We start from the raw sequence: 22,149 nt of genomic DNA, 5'->3' as shown, positions 1-22,149 counted from the left end.
TTTCAAATCGGACCAGTTGTTCCCGAGATTAGTGCGTTCAAACAAACAAACAAACAAACTCTTCAGCTTTATAATTTTAGTATAGATTTGGGTAAAATTTTGTCTGAAAATAGCTAACTAAACGCAAGGGTCAAAGATCAGTTTATTTTATTTTCTCCCTGTTCCGTTTTGAAACAGATTTCTATGCAATAAAATAAAATCTAAAAGAATTTATAAACTCTGTTCAATAAAAAAAGGTGAATTTCTTAAAATATTCTTAAGCTTCTGTATTACAACAAAAGAGAAAAGTTACTTGAGTCTTATAAAAATGATGCCGTTCTAAATTTATTCAATTTCATATTATTGTGTTGTAAAGCATTTTATACTTAAAGTAGGTACCTTTTTGCTGGATGAATATATTTTATTATCACTTATAATACCACAAGAGCTTCAAAATTATCGGGTATTTTCCGATAGGTTCGTTGCAAACAAATGAAGGAGTCAAGTTTTTAGCCAAGGTTAAAAAATCACGAGCGCGAAGCGCGAGTGATTTTTCCTGAAAAAATTGACGACTTTATTTGTTTGCAGGGAACCTTGAGGGAAATGCCAGATAATTTTGAAGCTCGTGTGGTATTCGGGAGATTATTTTTGCGTCTCAAATGTCGGCCAATAATAATTTCACAATTGAATTGAACCTGTCAGTTTGACGTCAACGACCAGAGAAAATTTTCAAAAAATTATCAGTATAATACCATGTAGGTTGTACCACGTGACGTCGAATGGTGCAATTCTATTGGTCGATATTTGGGTCGGAAAAATAATCTTTAGAAACTAATATTATATAGTTGAAGAGTTTGTGTTTTTGCTTGTTCGCGCTAATCTAAGAAACCGCGGATCAGATTTGAAATATTATTACACTGTTACATAGTCTTTTATCGGGGAAGGATATCGGCTATATATCATCACGCTAAGACCAACAAGAGTGGAGCAATGCGAGTCAAACCGCGGGGCACAGCTAGCATAAAATATACAATATGGAAAATGAATTTTAATTAATATTTCAGCGTGACAATCAACCACTTAATATAAAAGCTTTTGCGAAATATTGGCGTTTTATTAATTACATTAACAACGAAGTTAATCCAATTGTTTTTTCGATGTACCTACATATTAGAATATTTTATTGTGGGCTCTTGTTTTTATCTAAATTGTCAATTTCTGTTAAATTTCATCCATATTCGTATATCATGGCATACATGTCTTTGGCGTCACTCACACATATACACTACTAGCTTTCCGCCCGCGGCTTCGCCCGCGTTTTCAAAGAAAGACCCGCATAGTTCCCGAACCCGTGGGATTTACGGGATAAAACCTATCCTATGTGTTAATCCAAGTTACACTATATATGTGTGCTAAATTTAATTGTAATCGGTTCAGTAGTATTTTCGTGAAAGAGGTATCAAACACACACATACACATCCATCCTCACAAACTTTCACTTTTATAATATTTGTAGGAATATGAAGTAGAATTATAGTCTAAACAGGGTGTAATCGTTAAGTGTGCACAAGCGATTATTCCGTAACTATTGCGCAGAAATAAAAAAAAAACTTTAAACTGATGTCGAGATTACCTAATAAGTAAACTTACAATAAAAAAGAGCATGTGTGCCGAGAACACGTGTCAGAAGTGAAACTTCTTTTCAAGATTCATATCAAAATCGTCGCTTTACTCCATGGCGTGACGGTATTGCCATGACACGTCCTTGGAATTTTACTCTCAACGCGCCTAAAACTTTCACTTCAAAAAGGGTTAAGGGGGCGCATAAAGCAAAATAACCAATCTTCTATTAGATGATACGTGTAATATGCAAGATCAAATCTAAAAAATAAAATATATATCAAACTAGATGATATGTTCAACGATTCTGTTTAATCAAAAACATAAAATATTAAAATTTACTCGATAAAAAAAAATCACCAAGTTAGCTCTAATTTTCACACTTTTACGTTTTCTACTTGACATGGTAATACTTATTATGATTTTTTTTTTCATAAACAATTATATTAAAACATTTGCAAGATATTTGTCAGAGCATTTTGTGTAATTACTTTTAGTTTTGGTTTTATCTGCGATAAACCACTTTTATCGTGACAAAATCAAACGTTTATCTCGAGAAAAAAAGAGCGCCGCATCACTTTAGTTCACGACAATGCGTTAACAGCAAGATCATAATATTACAACAAATTTTATAATTTTAATACGTAATTAATAATTATGTACTAAAATTTCACCAAATCCATTTATCACGCGTGTCGTTTTGAAATGAATTCCTTCATCTTAGTTCGTGAATCGTGAGCAAGAGTGATTGGAATTATTCGTTCGGAAACTTTTATGCAAGTCACTAACGTTCAATAGTATTAATGGATTCGAATTTTCAAACATTTTCTTCAAGAATGGCATTAATATTTTAGAGCTAGATATGTAAAATTTGTAATTACAACTAAAATGTACTTTTCTATAAAAAATAATATTGTCTCTATTTTACAAGTACAAGTAGTTATATCGATAAGTTACTAATTTAATTATACACTAGTCATCCGTTCAGGCTTTACTCGGAATTCAAGCTATACGCCACTCAAAAAATAAAAATATAAAATAAATGAATTTTGATTATTACAAACGATCAAACAATGATATGTTTCTTTTCTAAAGTATCACTACATAGATAAAACAAAGTAACTTTCTCTGTAATGAAAGATGATGTAATGTCCCTAATCCCTATGTATGCTTAAATCTTTTTAAAACTATGCAATGGATTTTCATGCGGTTTATTTTAATAGTTAGTGATTCAGTGTATAATTTATTAGGTTTTAGACAAAGCGGGCGAAGCCGCGGGCGGAAAGCTAGTTATTGAAATAAAATAGGTATGCATATAAGATACTTATTTATTTTTCCATTTGATTTATTATGCGCTATGATTATCTATAACTGAACTTAAACTCAAAACTATTTTTTTTAATCTATACTAATATTATAAAGCTGAAGAGTTTGTTTGTTTTATTGAACGCTCTTATCTCAGGAACTGTGGGTTCGATTTGAAAAAATATTTCACTGTTAGATAGCTCATTTATCGAAGAAGGCTATAGGCTATATATCATCACGCTATTACCAAAGGGAGCGGAGCAATGCGGGTAAAACCGCGGGGTATACTAGTCGTTTATTAAAATATGTTTAGTCTATTTCTGGCCTACTACATTTACTCTGATAATAAATGACGCTTACCTTGACCTGATAATGACGAAGCAAAATTGTAAAGGGTTTTATGTTTACGAGGATCGGTCAAATAAATGTTCTCTTTTTATGTACATTGGACAAATCTGCATTAGCCATAAATGTAAATGTAAAGTAGGTACCTATGTGTAACGACTCACGTTACGAGAAGTGAATACTAAAAATGTATGAGAAATTATATTAAATACGATTAAGGGAACGATTTTAATTTTCTTTATTTCACAGAATTCTTCAACTATAGGTACGCTATGGCCTTGCTTTTCCAAATATGTACCTACAAACCGCTCTTTGGATAAGTTATAACGTTCTTAGAAAGTTTTAATTCTATAGATATAAATTCCGTGGACAAATAAGTTTTTGTACGATAGCAATACTAATATTACGAATATTCCTAACAACGAAGCTGTATTTCACAGATAATTTAGTATTTATATGAGAATCAAGATGAGTCTAAATAGACATAATTTGATAACCATATTCACTATGTTTTTAACACGGATTTACGCTGTTAAAAAGAATCAAGCCAAAAAATCTACATCTAAAATTAGACAAATAAAAGGGCACATTTTCTAGAAAAAAGCTGATTCAGTTATACCTGATATTAATACAAATAAACACCACAAAATTGCTGGTGCAGTACATAAAATAAATATTACAGTAAGTATTTGAACAATACATACTTACCTATCTGTATTTTGCCAGCGTTCGATGGTACGTGACTCTTACTTGAACATTGAGCAGAGAAGCTTTTCGTCATGGAGAACTGTTATTGACTATGATTTATAGTTTAAAATACTAGTTGTGCTTTTGATATTTTATATTACAATTGCAAACGGTTATAACTTTGGATTTTAAAATATGTACTCAAACTCAAACATTTATTTATTCAATTCTTCTAGAAGCACTTTTGAATCGTCATTATACATATTTTAACATTTACCACCGATTCGGAAAGCAGTATCTATGGAGATGAACCGGCAAGAAACTCTCAAGTTGCTCTTTTAAAATCATGTCAATATTACAATTTAATTTAACATAATAATATGTAACTACAATATAATATAATATCATAATATGCCAAAGAACTGTCCTGTGGTTCTTGTTTTGATGTATTTTTGTTGTTAAAGTGAAACTTTTATTACATCGTCTCAAACTTTTTGGTCTGTATAGCGCATGTCGCGTGACGGTCGAACCGTACGATAATAATTATCGTACAAATACGATAATTTTGTGCCTAAGTTTCACTTTTACCGTGGTTTCATAAAACCACACAACATTTTTATTGATACGTATCATTTCCATCCATGTAATGTTAAAATTTTATTTCATAAATTCTGACAAGAACTCTATTAATTATGAATAGTTAAAAACTATTGTAAACTTTAATATCTATTATAAATGACTTAATGTTTTCTGGAACCTTTTTATCTTTTTTTCAAAACGTTTATTATAAACGTAAAAGTTTGTGAGGATGGATGAACATTGAACATCTTAAAGAAATGTGGCAATTTAGTACAGAAATAGATTTTAGTCTATATTAGCTGTGTCCCGCGGTTTTACCAGCATTGCTCCGCTCTTATTGGTCTTATCGTGACGATAAATAGCCTATAGCTTTCTTCGATAAATGGACTATCTAACATTGAAATAATGTTTCTAATCGGACCATTGGTTCCTAAGATAAGCGCGTTGAAACAAACAAACGTACAAACTCTTCAGCTTTATAATATTAGTAAAAATTAGCACTTTAGATACATTATAGATACCTACTCGGTTGCTACGTGAGCGAAGCCGCGGTTTCCAAGTAGTATCGTTCAATACAGGAATAGTGTTTTAGACTTTGATTTATAGAACTTTAAACTCCAGTTATTCAGCGTTTGATTTATTTTATTTCAAGTGACAGCCGTTGTATTGGTATGAATTTTTCAGTGTTTATGTTAAAATGAATTAATTATTATTTATTTCGCTTTGTGTGTATTAACTTTATTTAAAAACCATACTAGGGTTGTTTATTAAATATTATGTTGTTATGAAATATAAGTTGTTTGGTTGTTTGTCTATTCATGTGTGCTCATGTGTGATAAATTTTTGGAATATAAACTTTTTAAACTTTATATTCCAAATCAAACCTATTTAGAAAATATAAGATACGTACTGCAAAAAATTCTGATATGTAATATTAGATCCTAAGATACATACTGATATTTCTCAAACATAAGTATCGATGTAGCAAATGGACAGATCTATCTTGAATACATACATAACTTATCAGTAATAATAAATAATTCAATACATTAGTATCAAATGCATTTTAATTAACAGATATTCCCCTGAATCACGAAAACAGCCGAACATATACGAATTTGTACGAAACAAAATCAATATTGTATCTGTTTGTCAAACAATTCGGTGACAATATACCTACATAGATAATGCAAAATTGAATATATAATATTATACTAGTGGTCCGCCCCGGCTTCGCCCGTGGTACATATTTCGCAATAAAAGGTAGCCTATGTCATTTCTCGGGTATCAAAATATCTCTAGGTATACCAAATTTCATGCAAATTGGTTCAGTAGTTAAGGCGTGATTGAGTAACAGACAGACAGACAGAGTTACTTTCGCATTTATATATTAGTATGGATTTGTATGTGCAATTTTAATTAAGGTTACTTCACTACATAGTATAAAACAACGTCGCTTTCTATGTCCCTATGTAAGTCACCATGTATGCTTTAATGTTTAAAACTACGCAACGGATATTGATGCGGTTATTTTAATGAATAGATTGGTTCTCGAGGATGGTTTAAGAATACATAATATAATTTATTAGATTTTACACCAAGCGGGCGAAGCCGCGGACGGAAAGCTAGTGCTCTATATAAAGTTAGCTTACTATTAAGTTATTACATTTACCTACTGAATAATTTGACTAGTATATTATTTTATTATCTGTGGCAATTTGTACTAATAATGCTTGTACGATGCAAATACTTCATATTAATAATATTTTACAAATCTATTATTAGTACCTACCTTAATTCAAGAATTGAGTTAATTTTTTCCATATTCATAATTATTATTGCCATTTAGGCAATAATAATAGCTCGAAGGGTGGATGCGAATCATAAGTGGCGAGTGGGCACGTGATGCTGGACCCTCAGGGAGCGCGTGATCGTAGTTTAAAGTCCAGGGACGCCTCTCCACCCTTAGCTGCTCACAATATGTTGCCCCCTTGTCGCACTAATGCAGCGACTTATTTCGGGGGCCCATACAGTGAGAGGGCGAGTCACCACCTGCCAACATATTTTTACTTTCTTTTAGTAGAAAGGCAGGTGCCATAGTTTCCCATAGTCCCCAGTACCAGTCCATTTAGCATCCCAATCCATAGCCCAATTATTAAATTTCCATACCCTGCAATAGTCCTACATCGGCCGCGGACTGCCTAGGGCTGTATCTCTATAGTGCAGTCATGGGCAGGCTGCGGCTGGTGTCCCACAACACATTAAAAGCATCAACACATCCATACATCTTATCTTTGTATGGATGTATGGATTTATGAATGTATGGATCTATGGATGTTTGTTACTCTTTAACGTAAAAACTACTGAACTGATTACAATGAAATTTAGCACACATATAGAGGGTAACTTGGATTAACACATAGGATAGGTTTTATCCCGGAAATCCCACGGTAACGGGAACTATGCGGGTTTTCCTTTGCAAACGCGGGCGAAGCCGCGGGCGGAAATCTAGTCCATAATAACTTTCGCCTTTATAATAGTATTAAGATTAAGACGATACACAAAAAAAAATCCACTGCTTGGCGGGCGGAGTCTAATAGCTCGCTATCGCGAACGCGGGTGTGCGCGAAGTCATTCTTGCATACTCGCCGCGCTGCCGCTGGCCGACTCGGGACAAACATGTATGGAGTCGTCATACAGTTATAATATTGTTATACATATATTTAATTGTTGATTTATTGGTTTTATTTTCTTGCTTATAAACACAAAATTATCTTCTTTTTAACAACTACTTAGACATTATTAATAATTATTAATTATTATTATTTCGTAATGTTTACTTTATTACAAAATAATACAGGTTATAAATAATCTTTAAAATAACAAAAAATATTGTTACTCTGAAAAAATGAAATGGTACCTAATTATGCGGACTACTGAATTGATTTAGATAGAATTTGATGCTGACGTAGATATTACATCATGCCCAGAAATGAAAGGTACTATTTCTGAAAGAAGTTATAAACCCTAATTCTTCTCAGTCAAAGTCAAGAGTGGAAGATATCGCTAATACAGTAAAACTGATGCGAAACTTTGGATGTTAATTTGTATATTTTTTCGTTAGTTGTTACTTAATCACGTCAAGACTACATTACCAATTTTGATAAAATATAGCTAATTGCCTGGATTTACACATAGGATACTTTTTATCCGAACTGAACACTTCTGTGGGATAAAACAGGATTCACGATATAACCTAATTCCACGCGGGCAAAGCGGGCAAAAATTGTTTAAAAAAAACACAAAATATATTGACGCATGTATTTATTTTTTGCACTCTATTATAATTGTAATTATTCATTACAAATAATCAAAATAAAATAGCCAGAACAAAGTTAGGCCCTGGTAGGATAGGTAGGCAGGTACAGCAATGTGAGACGAACACTGGCTTATTTATACCAATAATAATGTATTATAAACATTAAATTAAGTTTACTTTCTAACAACAAAAATACATAATATTAGCTAATGTGAAAACGAATCAACCAATCATCCCACAACAATGAAATGTGCACACAAATATTTATCCAAATCGGTTCATGTGATTAGGAGGAGTGACTGCAGCGCCATCCTCCGGGCCCAATTGTGTTTCCAGATCACCCAGGAACTCAATTTAATATACTTACACAAAATTTTTCGAAATGAAAACTCACATTACTATGTAAATATGAATATAAACCGGTTTTAGTACTAAGCAATTTCCCGCACAGGTGTAGTAAGTATAAATGAAATAAATATCAACATCAAATTCTTTATACAACATACTTATCTACCACCTACTAAGAAATTCTTGAAATTTTTTCGTATTTTTTTAAAATATAATACTACTCCAACGAGCTCCTGTTCCATAATTCCATATTACGTCCACCATACTTCCACTAAGTTCACCATGATTTTTTATTTCTTTGCACTTTGTTGCTTTTTGCTAAAAATGGAATCATGCGATAAAACCAGTAGAGCGTTGATAACATACATTTTTGACTGAATAAAGGTACTTACGAAGGAGTGGGTTCACATTGTGAACAATCAGTGGGTTTATTTTCCTTCTGGATTCCGGATTTCTGAAAAGATTATTTATGCTATAAATGAAAAAATCTTACACATTCGTTATGTACTTAAAACAGGGGTACATATCAAACATCGTCTATAATACAATTATCATCAAATTTAAAATAAAACTAACTTACTTCATTAATTTGTTCCAATTGTAAGCATTCTTTTTCCTCCAACCTTTATGTTTCTTCTTCTTATTTTCTTTATTGTCCCCATTTGTCTCATTTTGTCTTATCGTGTTGTCACCCTTTTTTACGATTGCGCAAGCGACACAAGTTCCCCGTGTGACGGCCGTAGCGGGAATGACTCGTGCAGCGATCGGGGTAGGAAGGTACAGGGCGGCTCTCGCTATATTGGCTGGTCAGGCGCTAATTTCAAGTATTTCTTGTTTATTTCAAAACCATCGCATATTTCAAAATTCTAACACGGTAGACGTATAGGTTGTATATTTTATAGTTAATATCCAAAAAGTCGTAACTTTACGTTTGTTATTTTGAAGATGCTAGAGATTAAAAAAAAATAACAATGAGAACTTTGTATTTTTTTTCTATCGAGAAAATATCATGGAATCATGTTTCTAAAACGGTAGACGTATTGTGTTACTATTGAACTTTCTTGTCAAGAATTTTCATCACGACAACTTTAATAAAATAAAAATTACGAACGTTTAAAAAGGGCCGTAAATGTTAGAAAAATTAATTCATCACCTTAAGATAGCTTACATGTACCTACTCGTACCACAATCAATGCATTATTTACAATTTTGAACTAGATAATACGATTTAAACCTCTTTAATTTCCTAATGCTATAAAACGTTTCTAGAAAAAAGCACTCAAATATTTTACTATTTAAATTTCCGTCTAAAATGCTAAAACCCGAAAAGAACGTAGTTTTTATAGCTCACTCGAGTGACTCAGTTGAATGCTATAGTTTATTGCCGTTTTTACGTTCACAGTTCTTTGAAACATTCCTTAAATGTTGGTTTTGTGGCTCATAGTGTGTTTTACATAAATATGTTTATGTAATTGTATTTTTTAATCCTTTAATCGCCAATCGCAATGTAGTCTGTTATAATGTATGCGTAGTTTTATCTTAATTTTTAAGCTATTGCATAGCTTCTATCGCGGGGAGCGCGGGGACCGAAACCAGAAATTGCGTAACGAAAAACCTCACGCTCCCTACTACGACGGGCGCGGAGGTGTGGCTTGAAGGCGTAGCATGCAATAGCTTTACCGCGGCAGTCCTCGAGTGCCACACGTCTTTTTTTTTTAGATAGATAGAGTCGTTCTTGATGATAGTTTCAGTATATAATTTGTTAGATTTTAGACCAAGCGGAAGGAATAAAATAGCACATACCTAATTTATACCGTAATCGGTATTAAATCTTTTATGCAGTAGAAAAAAGATAGGTCTAGTAACGATTATTAGGGCTAGAATAAGTGGCTAAAGGCTTTTTTTTAAATACCAACTTAAAAGCTCAGAATATTGATGCGAAAATGTGTTTATTTGTATTTCTATCACTTCATGAAGGAGCAATTTTGTTTTATGATTTTTGTTATCAGTAAGTACTAAGTAGAGAGCAAGTAGAGAGTGACAATATGTGCTAACTGCTAGGTACTTTTTTTGTTCTTTAATCATTCTATTAAATGTCGTTATTCAATGAACGTGCTAGTCGTTCAATCAAATAGCAGATTCAACCAGATGACTGCGACATATCAATTAAGTTTCTAATAAATACTCTCAGCTAGCGGCCACAAGCCATTTCGAAGTTAAATACACGAATCTTTTCCAACTCACTGTGAAGGCTCTCAATTTTTCACCACGACTGGCAATTAGTCACTCTTAACTGTGAAGAGTCACTTTAAAATAATTAAGACCTTATTGTGTTGGATTTTGTAGCTATTTTACAATGGTGTGTTTACGTAAGCGTTGTATATAAACGGTTGGTAAATATTTAATTAAGAATTGAAGAATGATTAGACTATTTTTCTAATTGTGCGTGTGCTAATAATTTGAATATGTTACACTATAAACATCTCGCAAATTATTATTTATTTATAATATAATAATATTATAGTTATTTCAAACCAATTATTGTAATAAAGCTTGTTTACATTATAGTTTTCTGTATTTCACGTACCTATTTGCTTTGTGAAAATATTGAATGTTTGTTTGAATGTACGAACGTATCACCATAGTATTATAATAGTATATGTGGTATCACTAAGAAAATAACGTTTTATTTTTAATAAATAATATCATATTAGGTAATCCACGCAAACAAACAAGCTACCACAGATAAGAGAAAAGTCCTGTCACTTCGCGCGCTTTTTTTTTCTTTTATGACAAATACAAGACTGAACCTTCGCGCGCTTTCTCGTATTTTCCAGAACAGTACACAGATAAAACAATAACCATAAACAATGTAGAACATTTATTTAACTTTATGCGTAAAACCCCGTTTTCATTTGAATTCAGTAATCGTGTTTCGAGTTCGTAGATTGGAAAGTTATAAAACTTTGAATTTTGATAATGAATAAATAGTATGTATAATAATGTTTCTGTTATTTGAAAAATTACTTTTCTTGGAATCGAATAATATGAAACTCTATAAGTAAGTATTATATAGGTACTCTGTACAATACTTATACAGGGTGTCACGCTTTCGGTATACTAAGCGCGAAGGGACTTGTAGTTTTGCATACACTGATCACATAAAAAATACATAAATAACAAAATTACGCGAAAAATTTTTTGCTAAATTTTTCCTTAAAATCCATGTATTCGTCTCTAGCTTCGCGCAGCCGGCATATACCGCTTCGCTAATGTGAGTATTTTGTCTATGAAAACATAATCTTAAACGATAGCTCACATGTGGGTGGCAAAGTTGCGCGGTTTGCTTGTTGGGGGTGTACACATGGAATTTTAAGAATTCCTCTATTTAAAAAAAAAATGCGTCTGGAATTTTATAATTATTTTTTACGTACTCAGCGTATGCAAAACTACAAGTCCCTTTGCACTTAGTATACCGAAAGTGGGACACCCTGTATACAAGCCATTTCCTACAAGTAATAAATGAAATTTTGACAGATTAAAAATTAAAAATAAATACCTATGCAGTTATTATTAGATTTACCGTTACCGTATATAACAGAATTCAGAATACCTACATTTTGTTGTTAATAACATATAATATTATAGTCAACAGTAGGTATATTTATAAAAAATAATAATTACCTAATTCGTCGTCTTTATTTTTAATTATTTCAGGAACGCTTGAATATATTCAAATCAATTTTAAACCCAATATTCACGAAAAATACCGTAATAGAAAAAGCTTCTAAATCAACACAATCAAAAGTTATGGCGAAATCGAACTGTATATTTTTGTCACTCACAAGGGAATTGAAACATATAGACCCGTTCAGACAGTCATGATATTTGGCAGGTTATATTCTTGTGTTTAAAACGCATGTATTTATTATACAGGGTGTCCCACTGTATCACGTAAAAAATACTTAAACAACAAAATTACTTCAAAAATTTTTTGCTAAATTTTTCCTGAAAATCCATGTTTTCTTCTCTAGTTTCGCGCAGCCGGCATATACCGCTTCTCTAATGTGAGCATTTTGTCTATGAAAACATAATCTTAAACGATAGCTCACGTGCTGGTGGCAAAGTTGGGCGGGTTGCTTGTTATGGGTGTACACATAGTTTTAAAAATTCATCTATTCATCTTATAGGTACTCAGCGTATGCAAAACTATAACCTCCTTTGAGCTTAGTATACCAACAGTGGGACATCCTGTATAATGAACTATTGCATATCACGATATTAGACCGCTGAATAAATCGTATTATGTTTACCATGATGTCTTATAGCGGTATTATAACATTGAGGTATTATTTCTACGTAGTACATAGTAACTCAATGTATTATAATAGTGTGGAAAAAATGTTAGAGCTGTTATGTATAAGTCGTCTAGCGCCATCACTTTCAAATACTAAATCAGTTTTTTTATTCTCCTTCGTAAATGTAAATTTACCATAAACAAAATAGCACCATAAATGCCGCGGAAGTGGGCGTTCCCGGAACGACACCTTATTTCCGGAACGCAGATTTATTATCTGTCATATAATATTGCGAAAGGTTGAACGGTTTGTAATTAATGCTGATATTGTCTTACCTTTATCACAGATAATAACACAATATTGCGTTTATCTATACTAATATTATAAAGCTGAACAGTTTGTTTCTTTGTTTGTTTGAACGCGCTAATCTCAGGAACTACTGGTCCGATTTGAAAATTTCTTTCGGTGTTGGATAGCTCATTTATCGAGGAAGGCCACAGAGGAAGGCTATAGGCTATCATCACGCTAAAACCAACAGGAGCGGAGCAATGAAACCGTGGGACACAGTATCAAATAATTTCAAAACCTATAGATAGATAGTGGTTTTCGAGAAAGGCTTCAGTATAGAATTTGTTATTTATTATGTTTTAGAAAAAGGGGGAAACCTCAGGCAGAAATCTAGTAATAATATCCCAAATAGGAATATCTAGAAAATCACATATTTAACTTATAACTTATTAATTCCAACATTTCATATTAAATTTATTCTCTACGTTACGTCACTGTATTTGACACGTTATAAATCACAGTGAAATCTTAATTAACAGATGATTAACGTGAATTCACATTTAACAGGTTTCACGGTTGAACAATTAATTTTATTGTGTACTGTATATTGTTAATTTCCTTTCTTTGGGAGATTTTGTATGAGTATTAAATACTAGCTGTGCCGCGCGGTTTCACCCGCATTACTCCGCTCCTGTTGGTGTTAGCATGATGATATATAGCCTGTTACTCGTGGATAATGTAGCTTTCGAATGGTGAAAGAATGTTTAAAATCGGTCCAGTAGTTTATGAGCCTCTTCATTACAATCAAACAAACAAAGTTTTCCTCTTTATATTAGTGTAGACTAGCTTTCCAATAGCGGCATCACCCGCTTTGTTTAAAACCTCATCCTACTAAACCTATCCTATCCTACTAATATTATAAATGCGAAAGTTTGTGAGGATGGATGGAAATGTATGTATGTTTGTTACTCTTTCACGCAAATAGGTACTACTGAACCGATCACAATGTAATTTAGCACACATATGTATAGAGGGTAACTTTAATTAACACATAGTATAGGTTTTATTCCAGAAATTTCACGGTAACGGGAACTATGCAGGATTTAAATAATAAATACTATCAATTTATTTGAAAACATATACCTAAGTAGCTAGTTTAAGGACGCGTTTACGAATCTGACAAAAATACGCAGTTTTTCAGTGCATTTTGCGGCGAAATAGTACAAAACCAAATATAACTAATAATTACCATAAATAGATTACTCCTTAATCTTTAAATGGTACTATATTTTAAGTCGAAAATTTTGGTTTATAATATTGAAAAAAATAATTTCCGTTGCCTCTTCACCCAAAATTGACAATATCGTGCTGAATAAACGAACATTTTTCTTGTATTTAATAAAACAAATTGATTTATTTAAAAATATTTTAAGTAAGTAGACATGTCTAACTCAAAAAGGTACTAGATAAAACTATCAAAATGTTACAAATAGGCTGAGAAAAAAATGAAAATGAAACCTTATTTTTTCACATATTTAGTTGTAACGCGTGATACTTATTGGATTGAAATAAGGGTTATTTTACCGGCGCATCTTGATTTATTGCACAAAAATTTGTAATGAAATATTTTAGTCTGCGCTCGGCCGCCGTTGTGAGTGGACACTGTGACGCTTGTAAGCAGCTCCTCGTTTACGAAAAGATCACTGTACGAATACAAAATATTTCACCTAATAAACTTGATCCTTCACGCATTTATTTTATTTATAGATTTTATACTTATGGGATTATAAATTTCATATTTAGTTTCTGACTTGATGGAGTGACCTGAACGTATACTTCGAAGACTGCTACTGGAACTAATAGACGAGTAGAGCTAGGTATGCCGAGTTTGGGCTCGTTTTGTTAGTTATGTTGAGACCTTACCTCCGGACTTGATGGAGTGACCTGAAGGTGTACTTCGAAGACGGCTACTGGAACTAATAGACGAGTAGAGCTAGGTATGCCGAGTTTGGGCTCGTTTTGTTAGTTATGTTGAGACCTTACCTCCGGACTTGATGGAGTGACCTGAAGGTGTACTTCGAAGACGGCTACTGGAACTTATAGACGAGTAGAGCTAGGTATGCCGAGTTTGGGTACGTTTTGTTAGTTATGTTGAGACCTTACCTCCGGACTTGATGGAGTGACCTGAAGGTGTACTTCGAAGACGGCTACTGGAACTAATAGACGAGTAGAGCTAGGTATGCCGAGTTTGGGCTCGTTTTGTTAGTTACGTTGAGACCTTACCTCCGGACTTGATGGAGTGACCTGAAGGTGTACTTCGAAGACGGCTACTGGAACTAATAGACGAGTAGAGCTAGGTATGCCGAGTTTGGGCTCGTTTTGTTAGTTACGTTGAGACCTTACCTCCGGACTTGATGGAGTGACCTGAAGGTGTACTTCGAAGACTGCTACTGGAACTAATAGACGAGTAGAGCTAGGTATGCCGAGTTTGGGCTCGTTTTGTTAGTTACGTTGAGACCTTACCTCCGGACTTGATGGAGTGACCTGAAGGTGTACTTCGAAGACGGCTACTGGAACTAATAGACGAGTAGAGCTAGGTATGCCGAGTTTGGGCTCGTTTTGTTAGTTATGTTGAGACCTTACCTCCGGACTTGATGGAGTGACCTGAAGGTGTACTTCGAAGACGGCTACTGGAACTAATAGACGAGTAGAGCTAGGTATGCCGAGTTTGGGCTCGTTTTGTTAGTTACGTTGAGACCTTACCTCCGGACTTGATGGAGTGACCTGAAGGTGTACTTCGAAGACGGCTACTGGAACTAATAGACGAGTAGAGCTAGGTATGCCGAGTTTGGGCTCGTTTTGTTAGTTACGTTGAGACCTTACCTCCGGACTTGATGGAGTGACCTGAAGGTGTACTTCGAAGACTGCTACTGGAACTAATAGACGAGTAGAGCTAGGTATGCCGAGTTTGGGCTCGTTTTGTTAGTTACGTTGAGACCTTACCTCCGGACTTGATGGAGTGACCTGAAGGTGTACTTCGAAGACGGCTACTGGAACTAATAGACGAGTAGAGCTAGGTATGCCGAGTTTGGGCTCGTTTTGTTAGTTATGTTGAGACCTTACCTCCGGACTTGATGGAGTAACCTGAAGGTGTACTTCGAAGACGGCTACTGGAACTAATAGACGAGTAGAGCTAGGTATGCCGAGTTTGGGCTCGTTTTGTTAGTTATGTTGAGACCTTACCTCCGGACTTGATGGAGTGACCTGAAGGTGTACTTCGAAGACGGCTACTGGAACTAATAGACGAGTAGAGCTAGGTATGCCGAGTTTGGGCTCGTTTTGTTAGTTACGTTGAGACCTTACCTCCGGACTTGATGGAGTGACCTGAAAGTGTACTTCGAAGACGGCTACTGGGACTAATATACGATACGATGATAGTGGTAATATAATGTATCTATCTATTTATAATCAATGTGTAGAGTAGAGTAGTGTAGGGTAGGATAGATAGGGTAGGGTTATGTAGGGTAAAAGATAAAAAAATGGATAAAACTCACGAAAAACAATTCTTTTTAATTAATTCTTAGTTTTCATTATATTACTATGGCAATTTGATGAATGTTCCTGTAGTTCCATATTTCTTTTGAATCTTGGATCGGTCAATTCTGGAAGGAGGCTGTTCTTATAAAATGGAATTAAATGTGTCTTCATGTTCTCCTTCAAAAATTGATCGTCATATCTTTCCAGTTGCCCTTCGGGTGTATCATCACGACTACCTTCACGTAGCTCTAATCGTCTATTAGTCCCAGTAGCCGTCTTCGAAGTACACTTTCAGGTCACTCCATCAAGTCCGGAGGTAAGGTCTCAACGTAACTAACAAAACGAGCCCAAACTCGGCATACCTAGCTCTACTCGTTTATTAGTTCCAGTAGCCGTCTTCGAAGTACACCTTCAGGTCACTCCATCAAGTCCGGAGGTAAGGTCTCAACATAACTAACAAAACGAGCCCAAACTCGGCATACCTAGCTCTACTCGTCTATTAGTTCCAGTAGCCGTCTTCGAAGTACACCTTCAGGTCACTCCATCAAGTCCGGAGGTAAGGTCTCAACGTAACTAACAAAACGAGCCCAAACTCGGCATACCTAGCTCTACTCGTCTATTAGTTCCAGTAGCCGTCTTCGAAGTACACCTTCAGGTCACTCCATCAAGTCCGGAGGTAAGGTCTCAACATAACTAACAAAACGAGCCCAAACTCGGCATACCTAGCTCTACTCGTCTATTAGTTCCAGTAGCCGTCTTCGAAGTACACCTTCAGGTCACTCCATCAAGTCCGGAGGTAAGGTCTCAACGTAACTAACAAAACGAGCCCAAACTCGGCATACCTAGCTCTACTCGTCTATTAGTTCCAGTAGCAGTCTTCGAAGAACACCTTCAGGTCACTCCATCAAGTCCGGAGGTAAGGTCTCAACGTAACTAACAAAACGAGCCCAAACTCGGCATACCTAGCTCTACTCGTCTATTAGTTCCAGTAGCCGTCTTCGAAGTACACCTTCAGGTCACTCCATCAAGTCCGGAGGTAAGGTCTCAACATAACTAACAAAATGAGCCCAAACTTGGTACACGTAGCTCTAATCATCTATTAGTTCCAGTAGCCGTCTTCGAAGTACACTTTGGCAAGTACTTGTTTACCAATCAATCACTGTCCAATGAAATTAGGTAAATGGTATCTACTTTTGTGACCATTCAACGTTACAAACAAATCAAAGTAAATTAAAAAAAAAAACATGGCAATAAAAATAAGTTCAATTATCAAGTCGTGTCAGTTTAGTCATAATTTCGTCGTTTCTCGCATTTCGCTGTGTGTGTGAGCCGTGCACGTGTAGTAGTAAGACTCAAAACGTAAAATTGATGCGCGTCAATTTGTATATGCGTCCTTAAAATAATTTCACAAAATCTGACCAACTTATAGTTCCTCTTGTATTCTAGTGCAGCTCTTAAATTCACAAAGGACTTGAAGCGGTGACCATAAACGTTATCGCAGTTTCTGTTCCGACCTTTAATCATGGTGACCACACGTTCAGGTTTATGTGGGACTGTTTGAAAGAGTTTATTTGACAAGTTTCTTTCTATTGAATGCCTTGTAAGCTAAAATTCAAATATTATATTCTTTCAAAGAATAGCTGCATAGTTCCCGTTCCTGTGGGATTTCCGGGATAAAAAGTAGTATATGTCTTTAATTGGGTATTCAGCTACCTACATACCAAATTTCATTGTAATCTATTCAGTAGTATTTGCGTGAAAGAGTAACAAACATCCATCCATCCCCACAAACTTTCACATTTATAATATTAGTAGACTATTTATCTTCTATAACCTTAAATAAGCAACATTCTAATATTATAATATGCTAATAAAATGCGAAAGTTTGTGAGGATAGACGGATATTTATTATTCTTTGGCACTGAAAGTACTAAATTTGGTATGCAGATGACTTATGGCATCAAAGCCACGTTGCTGCATTTGCTAGTACTAAATATTATAATTTTTATTTAAGATGCTATTGTAAATTTTGTAAAATATTTATTTACTATTACAAAGTTGTAATAGAGAACGATTACTGCAGTAAAGTAATAGAAATAGGAATAATCTTGTTTGAGACACAGAAGCTTTTTCAAAATTATAACAAATAATTACGATAATCACTCGTACGATTCTTACTTCTATTACAAATTACATTTTAAACACCTATAAAAGTAAAAACAAATAAACAATCCTACTAAATCTCAAATCATGGTGACCCTACGTAAAGTGGATAAGCGTATTCAGCACTTTTCATGAGTCGTTGCGCGTTTGATGTCGGTAATACACAGAACGAATTTTATTTGACAGTCAAACTTGTAATGTCATTATTAGCCTGTCCCATCTCTTTGGGTTTAATGGTCACCCTAACACCCTTTATGGTACGTGTTATGACTACAAATTTAAATAGATTGCGTGGTTTTTCAAGCGTTTCAGGGCCATGTATGTACCTATATATAATGACATGTTTTAATTATTTTTTTATTTATCTTTCAAGATAAAAAAGTAAATAATTAATATAGAATTTCTTAACTTTCCAAATATGTGGTAAATGTTAAAAATATGTTATGAGGATTCAAAAGTGCTTCTAGATCTAGAAGAAGTCTAATCGAATAAATAAATGTTGAGTTTGATAATTACGTTATTATTAACTTATATTATAACGAACTAAATAGTAAATCTTATATATAAAAATGAATCGCAAAATGTGTTGGTAAGCGCATAACTCGAGAACGGCTGAACCGATTTCGATAATTCTTTTTTTATTATATTCCTTGAAGTACGAGGATGGTTTTTATGTAGAGAAAACGTAAATATGTACCACGGGCGAAGCCGGGGCGGACCGCTAGTACAACAATAGATTTAAGTAGTCTAAAATTATGAAACAAAACTCATTTAAGATTAATTTCAATGTTTAAATATAATTATTGTGAAACTTTAACGCACAATATTACATTGTCACTATGTCACTGTTACTATGGTATTTATTTCTCCTCTAAAAATAAATAAATAAAAATATTTCAGGACAATTTTCACACACAGCAAAATCTGAGTCCATACTAAGCCTTTGCTTGTGGAAACCAGACGGCTGATAAACATAATATCTTATATATAAAATTCTCGTGTCACAATGTTAGTCTGCATACTCCTCCGAAACGGGTGGACCGATTCTCATGAGATTTTCTGTGCATATCGGGTAAGTCTGAGAATCGGCCAACATCTATTTTTCATATGTACCATGGGCGAAGCCGGGGCGGACCGCTAGTCTTATATATAAAATTCTCGTGTCACAATGTTAGTCTGCATACTCCTCCGAAACGGGTCGACCGATTCTCATGAAATTTTCTGTGCATATCGGGTAAGTCTGAGAATCGGCCAACATCTATTTTTCATATGTACCACGGGCGTAGCCGGGGCGGGCCGCTAGTAAGTATATATAATTTAAATAAATACTAATATAGATAATGAACACCCAGACACAGAGAAAACCTCTATTTTCATCACACAAATATTTGTCCTGGGTAAGAATCGAACGCACGACCTCAAGCCAACCTGTCAGTTTAAAATTCAAAAATACACATTTAACAGTATGAACAATTTATTTCCATATTGTTAAAACCCTGTTTAATTAACAGCAAGTCCAGTAAATCATTTGCTCGTGTTACAAGCGAATGCGACGTATATAATCTGTCCGTCACAGAGCAATGATAAATTGTCAGAGGCAATATCAGCCTCTAGTGGTCTGTTAGTCTGTGTATGTATGGATGGTCTGTTTCGATCATGTGGAATGGTAGATCATGTTCCATGGAATTGTTTGAGTTATTTACTGGTGAAATGTGAAGTTCCTATTTAGAAAGCTGCTGATAAAAGTTCTTTCTAAAAAATTGCAGCCGTTTTGGAGATTATCTGAAACAAACACAGTTGGGAAATTTTAATAATTATTTTTTTCAATGCTGTGTAATGAATTAACGTTTAACCCCTTAATTGGTGACTCTACCAGAGTCACCAATTATGAAATTGACGTACAAAATATTATACAGTATTCACGGATATATAATATTATACAGTATTGGACGGATAAGTTTTATCCAAGCATTGAAAAATCGGCTCTTAGTTGCATTTAATAAACATAAAAATACATACCTACCTTGAAACATAGAATCTCCCGCTATTTTGAAAGAATTTTGAAATAATAATAGGTACGTCTAACTAACATCCCTAAAATTCATAGATATAAATAATTAGTGCACAATCTTCTTATAAAATGTATATTCCCAAAAACAATGTCATAATATTATTCAATATTTTTAACAAAATTCATTTAAAAGCTTTCGTAAAACATCATCAATTGTCCGCCATCTAAGTTTTGTTTGTGAAACTGATGGATGAAATCTAAGGATGAAATCAATCTGTATGTTGATTGAAATCGTTCGAAAATAGCAGAATCATAAAATCGCTCTATCGCGATGTGCAACGCGAAGAAAAGACAAACACACAAACACACTTTTTCATTAACATTCTACCTCCTACCTACCTTGGTAAGGATTATCGCGATACTTATACTTGTATACGTAGTATATTATTATTAGTCTGTGCTTATACCGAACGATATTAGTACCATTATATTGTATTCTTTTGTATTTGAAATAAAAGATATTTTAATCTATTTATTAATTACCATGTAAACACATAGGTACATAATAATATATCAGATTATCCAAAAAATACATAGATGTAAGAATTCATTCCACTATTCTGTCTATTCTCAATCCATACCAACCCGGGTATATCGGAAAACCGGCCGGGTGCGTTCCTAAAATACCTGTAATACCAAAATAACTGCTTAAAAAGGTATATTTTAACAACTAGCTGTCCCAGCAAACGATGTTCTCAGTTCTGCCCTATTGGTTCTATTTCGTGTTTCCTCTCCATAAGAACTTGTGCCTATAAAAAGGTAAAAAATTGCCGAATTGATTGAGCGGTTCGAATAGAAGATAGAGCTTGTAATGTTTTGGTGGTGGTATCTAAAAGAAGATAGCCTTATGTTTCATAGGATTATCCATAAAATGTAGATATTGTAAAAACGCTTATCAATGTGGACATAACGCGTTAAATAATTACCTACATTTAAGCTCTACATTCTACTAATTTTACGTGAAAGTTTGTGAGGATGGATGGATGTTTGGAACTCTTTCACAAAAACGGCTAATGGAATTTATATGCAATTTGCTACAATGATAGATTATAGTCTGGATTAGCACATTCGTGGCCCGTGGCTTCACGCGAGTGAAGCCACGGGCTTCAACTAGTCTAATAATAAAATTCTTCTATCGCATTGTTTGAAAGAAAACTCCTTGGAAAGAGTTTGTCCAATTTTACAATGATTTTGTGTATATTTAGGTCTTGGGTCACGTTATAAGATATATTTCATACCGTTATGATTTATAGAGTATACAGGCAGTATACATATTTGCGGCGTCAGCTGGTAATATTACTAAGATGACAAATGACAAACGTAGGTAAATCCATACTAATATTATAAATGCGAAAGTAACTCTGTCTGTCTGTCTGTCTGTTACTCAATCACGCCTAAACTACTGAACCAATTTGCATGAAATTTGGTATGGAGATATTTTGATACCCGAGAAAGGACATAGGCTACTTTTTACCCCGGGAAATAGGATAAGTTTTATCCCGGAAATCTCACGGGAACGGGAACTATGCGGGTTTTTCTTTGACTGCGCGGGCGAAGCTGCGGGTGGAAAGCTAGTATTTTACATAAATAATAGATTTTGATTAGAAATC

The 22,149-nt window shown here is 34.2% G+C and overlaps 1 protein-coding gene and 1 long non-coding RNA gene across 2 annotated transcripts in view; one reads left to right on the top strand and one right to left on the bottom strand.

Annotated features, from left to right (window-relative positions):
- The window catches only part of Syt7 (Synaptotagmin 7), a 266,016-nt gene that overhangs the window by 98,575 nt on the left and 145,292 nt on the right, over positions 1-22,149 (top strand). The window lies entirely within an intron of this gene.
- LOC149475408 (uncharacterized) lies at positions 7,835-8,976 on the bottom strand. The gene is made up of 3 exons (XR_016318045.1): positions 8,763-8,976; positions 8,575-8,636; positions 7,835-8,500 (listed from the first exon to the last, which is right to left on the bottom strand). It is a non-coding gene; the product is annotated as an uncharacterized LOC149475408 (long non-coding RNA).

The sequence above is a fragment of the Colias philodice genome, chromosome 30 (genome assembly GCF_061535455.1).
Source record: "Colias philodice isolate Cphi_HAF_F1 chromosome 30, ilColPhil1 Martin Lab GWU primary, whole genome shotgun sequence".
Taxonomy (NCBI): Eukaryota; Metazoa; Arthropoda; class Insecta; order Lepidoptera; family Pieridae; genus Colias; species Colias philodice.
This window is presented reverse-complemented; position numbering and strand designations above follow the sequence as displayed.